The 13,040-nt window shown below is 38.4% G+C and overlaps 1 long non-coding RNA gene across 1 annotated transcript in view; it reads right to left on the reverse strand.

The window, feature by feature from the left end:
* Window positions 1–13,040, reverse strand: part of LOC132522406 (uncharacterized) — a 39,036-nt gene that overhangs the window by 19,088 nt on the left and 6,908 nt on the right. The window lies entirely within an intron of this gene.

A 13,040-nucleotide genomic window follows, 5' to 3' on the forward strand; every position in this document is an offset into this window, starting at 1 on the left:
AAATAGACAACAATACAGTAATTGTAGGGGACTTCAGTACCTCTCTATCACCAATGGATAGATCATCTAGACAGAAAATCAACAAGAAAATACTTGAATTGAACCACACTTTAGAACAAATGGACTTAATAGATATACAGAACATTCAGTCCAACAGCACCAGAATACACATTCTTCTCAAATGCACATGGAACATCCTCTAGAATAAATCATGTGATAGGCCACAAAAAAAAAATCTTCGCAAATTTAAGAAGATTGAAATCATCCAGCTATCTTTTCTGACCACAATAATATAAAACTAGAAATGAGAAAAGTGAGAATATCTACAAATATGTGGAAACTAAAAACACACTTCTAAACAACCCTTGGGTCAAAAAAGAAATGAAACTGGAAATGAAAAATTATTTTAATACAAATGAAAATACAACATACAAAATATTGTAGGATGTAGCAAAAGCAGTTCTCAGAGGCAAGCCTGCAGCAAAAATTCATACAGTAAATGATAAGCAATATCTCAGATAAACAACCTAACCTTACACCTCAAGGGACTAGAAAAAGAACAAGTTAAGCCCAAAATTAGCAGAAGGAGGAAAATAAAAAAAGAAAAGGTATAAATGAGATAGACACCAGAAAAAAAACAATAGAAAGGAACAACAAAAGTAAGGTCGGTTCTTTGAAAAGATAAATAAAACTGACCAAACTTTAGCTGGACTAATTGATGATGAAATAGAGAAGACTAAAAATTAGACACAAAACAGGAGACATTACAACTGATACTGCAGAAACACACAGAATCATAAGAGACTACTATGAACAATTATATGCTAACAAATTACATAACCTAGAAGAAATGTATATATTTCTAGACCATATAACCTACCAAGACTGAATCAGGAAGAAAGAGAAAATCTGAACAGACCAATAATGACTAAAGAGATTGAATCAGTAATCAAAAATTCCCCACACAGAAAATTCCAGAACCAAACGGCTTCACTAGAGAATCTTAACAAACATTTAGAGAAGAATTAACACCAATCCTCCTCAAATTCTTCTAAATTACTGAGAAGGGAACACTTCCAAACTCATCCTACAAAGCCAACATTATGATACCAAAACCGGATAAGGATACCACAAGAAAAGAAAACTATAGACGAATATCCCTGATGTATATTGATGTATAAATTCTCAAAAAAATTAGCAAACCAAATTCAAGAACACTTTAAAAGGATTATGCACCATGACCAAGTGGTATTTATCCCCGGGATGCAAGGATGATTCAACATATGCAAATCAATAAGTACATCACATTAATAAAATGAAAGATGAAAATGAAGGAATCAACTCACTAGAAACAGAAAAAGTATTTGACAAAATACAACGCCTTTCGTGATAAAAACCCTTAACAGATTAGGTATAAAAGGAACATACTTCAACATAATAAGGGCCATATATCACAAACCCACAGCCAACATTTTCTTCAACTCAGTGGAGAAAAACTGAAGTGTTTCCTCTAAAATCAAGAACAAGACAAGGATGCCACTCTCACCACTTCTATTCAAAATAGTACTGGAAATCCTAGCTAGAGCAAATAGGCAAACAACAAAATAAAACGTATCTGAATCAGAAAGAAAGAAGTAAAATTTTCACTATTTGATGATTATATGACCTTATATATAGAAAAATCCCAAAGAGTCAGTCATAAAACTGTTGGAATTAATCAATGATTTTAGTAAAGTGGTTGAATCAACATACAGAAAGCAACTGTATTCCTTTACACTAATGATGAAGCATCTGAAAAAGAAATAAAACCATCCCATTCACAATAGCATCAAAAATAATAAAACACTTTAGAATAAATTTAACCAAGGAAGTGAAAGAGCTGTTCAATGAAAACTACAAGGCTTTGCTGAAAGAATTTAAAGATGACACAAATAAATGGAAAGACATCCCTTGTCCATGGACTGGAAAAATTAATATTGTTAAAATGGCCACAGTACTCAAAGCCATCTACACATTCAGTGTAACTCCCACCAAAATACCAAAGCCATTCTTCACCGAAGTAGAAGAAACAATCCTAAAATTTGTATGGAACCACAAAAGACCCCAAATAGCCAAAGCAATCCTGAGAAAAAAAAGAACAGAGTCAGAGGTATTACAGTTACAGATTTCAAATTATACTACAAAGCCATAGTAAGGAAAACAGTATGGTACTGGCACAAAAAGAGACACACTAACCAGTGAAACAAAATAAAGCCCCCAAATCAAATCCTGCTATATACTGTCAACCATTATTCAACATGGGAGCCAAGAATACCCAATGGATAAAGGATAGTCTCTTCAAATAATCTTGCTGGGGGCTTCCCTGGTGGCGCAGTGGTTGAGAATCCGCCTGCCAATGCAGGGGACACAGGTTCGTGCCCCGGTCCGGGAAGATCCCACATGCCGCAGAGGGGCTGGGCCTGTGAGCCATGGCCGCTGAGCCTGTGCATTCGGAGCCTGTGCTCCACAGCGGGAGAGGCCACGACAGTGAGAGGCCCGCGTACCGCAAAAAAACACAAAACAAAACAAAACAAATCTTGCTGGGAAAAGTGGAGAAATACATGCAGAACAACGAAATTGGACCCCTGTCTCATACTGTTCACAAAAATTAACTCAAAACGGATCAAAGACTTAAACATAAGACCTGATAACATAAAACTCCTAGAATAAAACATAGGGAAGAAGCTCATCAATAATGTAACTACATCGGGCTTCCCTGGTGGCGCAGTGTTTGAGAGTCCACCTGCCAATACAGGAGACACGGGTTCGTGCCCTGGTCCGGGAAGATCCCACATGCCACAGAGTGGCTGGCCCCATGAGCCGTGGCCACTGAGCCTGCGCGTCTGGAGCCTGTGCTCCGCAACGGGAGAGGCCACAACAGTGAGAGGCCCGCATACCAAAAAAAAATAATAACAGTGTAACTACATCAAATGCAAAAGCTTCTGCATAGCAAAAGAAACAGTTAACAAAATGAAAAAACCTACAGAATGGGAGGAAAATTTTGCAAACCATATATCCAATAAGTGGTTAATATCCAAAATATATAAAGAACTCAGTAACAACAACAAAATCCAATTTTTTAAATGGGCGAAGAACTAACTAGACATTTTTCCAAAGAGGACATCAAAATGACCAACAGACACATGAAAAAATGTTCAACCTTACTAATCGTCAGAGAAATGAAAATCAATACCACAATGAGATATCACCTCACACCTGTTAGAATGGCTTTCATCAAGAAGAGACAGCAAGTGCTGGTGAGGATGTGGTGAAAAGGGAACATATATACATTGTTGGTGAGAATGTAACTTGGTCCAACCATTATGGAAAACAATATGGAGGTTCTTCAAATGTTGAAAGAATAGAGCTGGAGGTATGATCCCTGGCTTCAGACTATACTACAAAACTACAGTAATCAAATATTGTACTGGCACAAAAACAGACAGATAGATCAGTTGAACAGAATAGAGAGCATAGAAAAAAACCCACACACTTAAATTCAATTAATCTACAACAAAGGAGGCAAGAATATACAATGGAGAAAAGACAGTTTCTTCAATACATGGTGCTGGGGAAACTGGGCCACTATGTGTAAAAGAATGAAATTAGAACATTTTCTAATACCATATACAAAAATAAACTCAAAATGGATTAAAGACCTAAATGTAAGACTGGAGACCATAAAACTCCTAAAAGAAAACATGGGAAGAACACTCTTTGACATAAATTGTAGCAATATTTTTTTAGATCTACCTCCTAAGGCAAAGGAAACAAAAACAAAAATAAATAACTAAAACGTAATTAAACTTAAAAGCTTTTGCACAGCAAAAAGGAAAATACAACCTACTGAATGGGAGAAATATTTGCAAATGATGTGACTGATAAGGGGTTAATATCCAAAATATATATACAACTCATACAATTCAGTATCAAAAAAAAAAAACCAACCAGAAAAAAGAAACAAACTAAAAGTGGACAGAAGACCTGAACAGACATTTCTCCAAAGAAGACATACAGGTGGCCAACAGGCACATGAAAAGGTGCTCAACAGCATTAATTGTCAGAGAAATCCAAATCAGAACCACATGGGATATCACATCACACCTGTTAGGATGACTATTATCAAAAAGAGAAGAGAAAACAAATGCTGGTGAGGATGTGGAGAAAAGGGAACCCTCAAATACTGCTGGTGGAAATGTAAATTGGTGCAGCCACTGTAAAAACAGTATGAAGATTCCTCAGAAAACTAAAAATGGTACTACCATATGATCCAGCAATTCCACTCCTGGTTTATATCTGAAGAAACTGAAACAATCAATTCAAAAGATATATGCAACCCAAAGTTTCTAGCAGCATTATTTTCAATAGCCATGATATGGAAGCAACCTAAGTGTCCACCAACACATGAATGGATAAAGATGTGGAATGAATACATACACATACACACACACACACATTCACACACACACACACAATGGAATACTACTCAGCCATAAAAAAGAATGAAATTTTGCCACTTGCAACAACATGGATGGACTTGGAGGGTATCTTGCTTAGTGAGATAAGTCAGAGAAAGACAAATACTGTATGATATCACTTACATGTGGAATGTAAAAAATAAACTAGTGAATATAACAAGAAGAAACAGACTCACAGATCTAGAGAACAACCTTGTGGTTACCAATGGGGAGAGGGAAGCGAGGAGGGTTAGGGGATTAAGAGGTACAAACTACTATGCATAAAATAAATTAGCTACAAGGATATATTGCACAGCACAGGGAATGTATAATAACTATAAATGGTATATAACCTTTAAAAATTGTGAATCACTGTGTTGTGTACCAGAAACTTATAAAATATTGTAAATCGACTATACCTCAATTTGTAAAAAAAGGGAAAAAATTAAAAATAGAAATATGATCCAGCAATTACACTTTTGGGTATATACCCGAAGAAAATGAAAACAAGATTTCCAGGAGATACTTGAACTCCCATGTTTATTGCAGCATTATTCACAATAACCAAGATATGGTACCCAAATGCCCATCAACGGATAAATGGACAAAAAAAGTGGTATGTATATATGATAGAATATCATTCAGCCATGAGAAAGGAGGATATCCTCCCATTTGTGACAACATGGATAAACCTTAAGTACATTATGCTAAGCAAGATAAGTCAGAAAGTACTGAATGATATCATTTATATGTGAAATCTAAAAAAAATTAAACGTGTAATAAAACAGTGAAATGGTCGTTACCAGGGGATGGGAATAGGGATAAGAGTGATGGTGTTTAAGGGTACAAACTTGTCAACAAGTAGTAAAGAAGCCATAGTGATCTAATGCACAGTATAATGAAATGAATATAGACAATAATTTTGTACTATAATTACGTGATGTGAGAAATAATAGCCTCATCAGCCATCATACTACAATATGTAAATGTTTCAAAGTAACATGCTATATAACTTAAACTTACACGATGTCTTACTGTCAAATCTATTCAATAAAAAATAAAAGTAAAAATAAAGTATCATTTGTTATTTGTTTTCTATATACCTTATAGCTTTTTGTCCCTCAGTACTTGCATTGTTGTCTTCTTTTGTGCTTAGTGGATTTTTTTGTAGTGAGACATTTTAATTTCTTTGTGGTTACCATAGGGATTACATTTAACATCCTAAGGTTCTAACACCATCTTAACTTCAATAACATACAAAACTGTTTCCATACAGCTCCATTCCCCAACCCCCTTCAGTTACTGATGTCACAAAATTACATCTTTATGCACTGTGTGTTCAAAAACATAGGCTAATAATTTTTCTATGCATTAGTCTTTTAAATCATGTAGGGAAAAAAAAGTGGTATTCCACTTACAATTTACTAGCTTTTATAATTTCCCATGTATTTATCTTTACTATAAATATTTATTTCTTCATATGGATTTGAGTTAGTGCCTAGTGTCCTTTCATTTCAACCTGAAGGACTCCCTGTAGCATTTCCTGCAGGGCAGGTCTACTGGTAATGAATTCCTTCAGCTTTTGTTTATCTGAGGGTGTCTTAATTTCTCTCTCATTTTTGAAGGACAGTTTTGGCAGATGAAGTATTCTTGGTTGACAAGGTTTTTTTTTTTTCCTTCTTCTTCTTCTTGCAGCCTTTTAAATGTATCAACCCACTGTATACTGGCCTCTCAGGTTTCGGATGAGAAATCTCCACATGCTCTTATTTAAGATCTCTCTCTTATATGTGATGAGTCACTTCTCTCTTAATGCTTTCAAGACTCTCTCTTTGTCTTTGTCTTTGACAGTTTCATTAAATGTGTCTCAATGTGCACCTTTTTGTGCACATTCTACTTGGTGTTCATTGAGCTTCTCGGATATTAATATTTGTGTATTTCATCACACGTGAGAAGGTTTTGGCCGTTACTTCTTCAGATAATCTCCCTGCCCCTTTGTCTCTCTGTTCTCCTATGAGACTCCCACGAGGCATATGTCCGTCTTCTTTACAGTATCTCACAGGTTCTGCAGGCTCTATTCACTTTTCTTCAGTTTTTTTTCTTTCTGTTACTCAACTCGATAATTTCAATCATCTTTTCTATAAGTTTCTTTCTTTTTCTTTCTCAAATCTGCTTCTGACTCCCTCTAGTGAATTTTTCATTTCAATTATTGTACTTTTTGGTTCCAGAATTTTTTTTTAGTTCCTTTTTATGTCTTCTCTTTACTAATATTTACAAATTATTCCTACATTGTTTTCTTGACTTTATTTTCATCTTCCGATAGCTCTTTGAGCATCTTTAAGACAGTTGTTCTAAAGTATTCTTCTAATAAGTCCACTATCTGGTCTTTCTCAGGGATGGTTTCTGTTGATTTACTTTTTCCTTTGAATTGGCCATACTTTCCTTGTGATATTTTGTTGAAAATCAGACATTTGAATTATACTGGTAACTCTGGAAATCAGATTGTCTGCCTGCTCCAGGGTTTACTGATGTTGTTGTTTTTGTTGTTGTTGTTTGGTGCCTTTGTGCCAAGGATTAGCCTGAGGTATAAAGTCAGGGTCTTCTCCTGTCTTTTCTGAGCCTGCACCTTTCCCTGGGTATATACAGTGACTTTCTATGGATATTCAATTGGTTTTGAATGTCCTAGTCCTTAAATGTCTAGTGCCCAAAAGGGGAGAAAGGGAATAATGAATGAGGGAATGGATAAGCTCTGGGTCTTTAAATCCCCTGTAAGTCTCTTCAGATGGTGGGACTGGAACAATGGCTGCCCACCACAGTGTCTGTATCTCTGCAATCAGAAGCAGCAATCAGAACGCAGATCCCTGATATTTGGAGGACAAGGTTCTTGCTGTTCACCCTGGCTCCCATAAGCTGTGCGCAGGCTACTACAAGTACATGTGCATGGCTGCCTCTGGTGGGGGGATGGTAGTGGTTGACGGGGAGCCACTGATGTGCTAAGAGGTGAAATTAACCAAAATTAACCACAATTTACTGTCAGGGCTTCCCCTGGAATTTGCAACTTTTGAATAGACTGCAGAGGTCTAGAAGAGTCACATCAGGCAGATTCTGCCGGTATAGTTGTCTAGGTAGGGAGGTGGACTCCTGGCACTTCCTACTCTACCATCTTCCCTGATGTCACTCCACATATGTAACTTAAAATTTCCCAGTAACCACTTAATAAAGCAAAAAGAAACAGGTAAGTACTTTAACAATATATTTAACCTAGCGTATCAAAAATATGATTAGTCAGTATGTAATCAACATAAAAAATTTTATACCGTCTTCAAAAGTGTGTATTATTTCATACTTAGAGAACATCAATTCAGATGGTAAATTTTCAACAGTTTGAAATGTTGTACTACCAAACCAAAAATGGGTTTAACAGAAAAATATTTTATATTGCTTCAGTTTCTCAATTTAAATTAATTAAATTTAACACAATTTAAAACTCAGCTCCTCAGCTGGAGTAGCCATGTTTCAAGTGCTCAGCAGCCACAGGTGGCAATGGCCACTATATTGAACAACCCAGCTCTAGACTCTCACCTTATAAAAAAAGATTTGTGAAGTTAAGTTTGGTTTGGCTTTACTTTCTGTTCTTTACTGAAGGGCTTTCAGTTCCTTCTTTTTTCAAAATGCCCACTGGATTAGGATGGATCCTTCCCTTGTAAGGCAAGCATGAAATGTGTAGACACCTGGGAAGCCACTGTTGAAGCAGAAGCCTCCACAGGGAAACCCTGTAGCCATCCTAGAGGCTGCCATGTAGCAAGTGAGTGAGTTGTATCTTCCAGGCATAAGGTTCTAGAAGGGACTGGAGTCCACACAAGTCATTGGTACTTGTCTTCCATTCTAGAAGCAGCAAGGCTTTCACTTTCACACTCAATCTAGCAAGGAGCCTGTCACTTCTGAATAACAGTGCTGGTAGCAGCTCAGCTTCATGTTACAACCCTGAAGATGTTTTGCTCTGTTTGGGGGGATCATGCTGTGAATATCCATGTGGAATCCCAGTTGCTTCCAGGAAAGTTGTTTATAATACTGCCAAATGGGCAAGACAAAGAGAACTTCTGCATTTTTTTTTTCTTTTTAAGGTAACTAACCCAATATGGTAAACCTCAGCAAATGCAGTTTAAAACCATAATAACATTTCACATGCATCGAATTGGTAAAAAAAATTTATCTTTGTCGGGACTTCCCTGGCGGTGCAGTGGTTAAGAACCCGCCTGCCAGTGCAGGGGACACGGGTTCGAGCCCTTGTCTGGGAAGATCCCACATGCCGCTGGAGCAACTAAACCCATGCGCCACAGCTACTGAGCCTGTGCCCTAGAGCCCGCGAGCCACAACTACTGAGCCTGAGTGCCATAACTACTGAAGCCCTTGCACCTAGAGCCCATGCTCCTCAACAAGAGAAGCCACCACAATGAGAAGCCTGCGCACTGCAACGAAGAGGAGCCCCTGCTCGCCACAACTAGAGAAAGCCCACGTGTAACAACAAAGACCCAAAGCAGCCAAAAAATAAATTAATTTAAAAAAATTTATCTTTGTCAATATCAAGAGCTAGCAAGAATATGGAGTAAAAAAAAAAATCTCATCCAGAACTAGTGGGAGTATAAATTAGTTCAACCACTTTGGAAAACACTGTGAATCATCCAATAAAGTTGATGGTGCAGATCCCTCACCAGGTACATACACTAGAGAAACTGCGTGTGGATGAGGAGTGGCCCCAGAATGCTCACAGAGCACTGTTTATAATAGCGAAATGTCTGGACCACCCGAATGCTCTTAAAGAAGACTGGATAAACTGGATATGTTCCACAACAAAACACTATACAGGGCTTCCCTGGTGGCGCAGTGGTTGAGAGTCCGCCTGCCGATGCAGGGGACGTGAGTTCGTGCCCCGGTCCGGGAGGATCCCGTGTGCCGCGGAGCGGCTGGGCCCGTGAGCCATGGCCGCGGAGCCTGTGCGTCCGGAGCCTGTGCTGCGCAGCGGGAGGGGCCACAACAGTGAGAGGCCCACGTACAGCAAAAAAAACACAAAAAACAAAAAAAAAACACTATACAGCTGTGAAAATTAATAAACTTAGGTTATGTACGTCAACATATGAGTGGTTATCACAAATAGAAACTACAATCCAAGCAAGTCAGGAAGACTACACACACTTTGATTTCATTTATATGAAGGTCAAAAACACACAAACTTGATAATGTGTCGGGGAACACTAAGAATGTGTTTAACACCACATTCCTGTGTGGTGAAAGTATAAAGAAAAGCAAGGCATGGCTAACAGAAAACTCACAGAGTGATTACATTTGGGGGCTGGAGGAAGGGGCATGTGATCAAGGAGAGGACAAACTCAAATACGTATGTGGTTACAAACAGCAAGTTTTCTGTCTGCTCAATGATCTATTCCAAGATAATTACTGAGAGAGACTCTGAATTCACCACTGAGGTGGCAGTACTACATTTTCAGGTTCTGCCTGGAAGACATTCCTATAGGCCTATAGGTGAGTCTTATTGCTCTGTCATGTGGCTAAATGACCTACTGACCATCTCTCATTATTTCAGGGAAATATTTGTTACAAGAGTTTTTTGGGGTAAAGATAGATGACCTTTCTAAATGTCTCATGTAAATGAGACATGTCCATGTGTGCTGCATCCTGTTTAACTATTCCTGTCGCTGGACATTTAGGTTGCTTCCATGTCCTGGCTATTGTAAATAGTGCTGCAATGAACATCGGGGTGCATGCATCCTTTCAAATCATGGTTTTCTCTGGATATATGCCTAGGAGTGGGATTGCTGGGTCATATGGTAATTCTGCTTTTAGGGTTTTTTTTAATATAAATTTAATTTATAAAAAGACCCAAAGGCTGTGTTGGGTCTTCCTTGCGTGCGGGCTTTCTCTAGTTGCAGTGAGCAGGGGCTACTCTTCATTGAGGTGCGCGGGCTTCTCATAGCAGTGGCTTCTCTTGTTGCGGAGCATGGGCTCTAGGTGGGCAGACTTCAGTAGTTGTGGCTCACAGGCTCTAGAGCGCAGGCTCAGTAGTTGTGGGCCACAGGCTTAGCTGCTCCATAGCATGTGGGATCTTCCTGGCCCAGGGATCGAACCCATGTCCCCTGCATTGGCAGGTGGATTCTTAACCACTGCGCCAGCAGGGAAGTCCTGCTTTTAGTTTTTTAAGGAACCTCCAGACTGTTCTCCATAGTGGCTGTACCAATTTACATTCCCACCAACAGTGCAGGAGGGTTCCCTTTTCTCCACACCCTCTCCAGCATTTACTGAATATTACTCAGCCACAAAGAGGAACGAAATAGTGCCATTTGCAGAGACGTGGATGGACCTAGAGAATGTCATACAAAGTGAAGTAAGTCAGAAAGAGAGAAAAATATATAATATCGCTTATATGTGGAATCTAGAAAAATGGTAGAGCTGAACTTATTTGCAAAGCAGAAATAGAGTCACAGCTGTAGAGAATAAATGTATGATTACCAAGGGGGGTTGGGATGAATTGGGAGATTGGGATTGACATATATACACTGCTATGTATAAAACAGATAACTAATGAGAACCTACTGTATAGCATAGGGAAACCTACTCAATGCTCTGTGGTGATCTAAATGGGAAGTAAATCTAAAAAAGAGTGGATATATGTATACATATGACTGATTCACTTTGCTGTACAGCAAGAAACACAACATTGTAAAGCAACTATACTCCAATAAAAACTAATTTTAAAAAATGAGACATGTCCATGTAAATGAACTAAGAGATTTAAAAAATTACTGTTCAGAACCAAAACCTTTTTTTATTGTATGATATGTATAAAAAGGTACATATAAGACATTGCCATATGGCCTTTAGCCATAGGTCTCATCCTGTGTGACAGAAGAGGAGACACAGAGGGGAGGGTGAGGTCAGGTGGCAAAATGGCAGACAGCCCTGACTCCTGGAGTGGAGAGGCTAAAGGCAGGTGTCCGCATTTCCTAATCCTCCCTACTAATCCCTTTGAAGTTCCACCGTCATAAGATCCAGAATTGTCCCCATCCACATTTAAGCCAGGGTAGATACCTAAGCCACCAAAACTGGCATCAAACTGCCTCATGGACCAGACAAGTTTGGATCTGACAGCCAGACCCCCAGAACTGGCCGGCAGGTTGGGCAGGCTTGCTCGTCATTTCATTTACCTCTCAGTCACGCAGTCCTACATCTCACGTGACTGAAACTTTCAGTTCCCACTGAGTATACTATTTTTTAAAATAGTGAACAGCAGTGAACTCACCACCTAGCTTAAAAATAGGCTATCCCCAGTACCTTTAACGCCTGTACGCTCTTCCCGTTATCTCCTTCCCTTCCCCACAAACAGAACCACTGTCCCCAGCCGCAGTTTCTGGCTCAGCAGGTCTGGGTGGCTGGAGAATGTGCATCTCTACAAGTTCCCAGGAGATACTGATGTTGCTGTTCTGGGGACCACACTTTGAGAACCACTCCCTACAGCACACACCCAGGAACAGATTACTGGGCTGTAGGGTATGTACTTGTTCAGATTTTATTAGGGAATGCAAAACTATCTTCCGAAGTTGTACCAACTTACACTCTTGCCAGCAACAGGTAAGAGTGTCTGTTGCTGGAAATCCTTGTCAACACCTGAGTATCATCTAACTTTAAAATTTGTGCCCATCTGGTATGTGTGAAATGGTATCTCACTGTGACAAATCTCTTTTTCCAGTCTGTAGTTTGTCTCTCATTCTTTATGGTGTTTGTTGAACAGAAGTTCCCTTATTAATATTAATGCAGCCAAATTTATCAGTCTTTTCCTTTATGGGTCATATTCTTTGTGTTTTATTTAAGAAGACCCCCCTACTCTAAAAATTTAAAGCTACTTTCCCACATAGTATTCTAAACATTTTATATGTTTTCCTTTTACATAACAGTCTTTAATCTGCCAGGAATTGATTTTTGAGTATGGAGTAATATATGGGTCCAATTTCATTTATTTTTCCCTCTTGAGATACAAGGATGACCTCTTGTCCAAGCACTGTTTATTGACTATCCCATCATTTCCCCACCGATCTGCCTTACTGTCTCTATCAGAACTTAAGTGTCCTTATATGTCTGGGTCTACTTCTGGGTTTCTGTCTGTTCTGTTGAACTACTTTGAGTCAATAGCATACTCTTTTAATTACTTTAACATTACGGCGTCTTACTATCTCATATAGCAAGACCTCCTAATTTATTTTCTCCTTTAAAAAGCTTGCATATCTTTTGCCATATTTATCACTAGGTAAATAATGTTTTTTGCTATTGTAAATTGTATCTTTTTTAAAAATTAAAATCTGCATATGTGCTCGCTTCGGCAACACATATACTAAAATCTGCATAGTATGCATTTTAAAAGACATTTAGTATTTATCCAGAATTTCAGTTGCTATGGGTATGGTTTTTCAGAGTATCTAGGATGCCATTTTCTTTATCTTTCCTTAAACTTTAATTGCACTGATTTTGTCATACATAATA

Source organism: Lagenorhynchus albirostris, chromosome 6 (assembly GCF_949774975.1).
Source record: "Lagenorhynchus albirostris chromosome 6, mLagAlb1.1, whole genome shotgun sequence".
NCBI lineage: Eukaryota > Metazoa > Chordata > Mammalia > Artiodactyla > Delphinidae > Lagenorhynchus > Lagenorhynchus albirostris.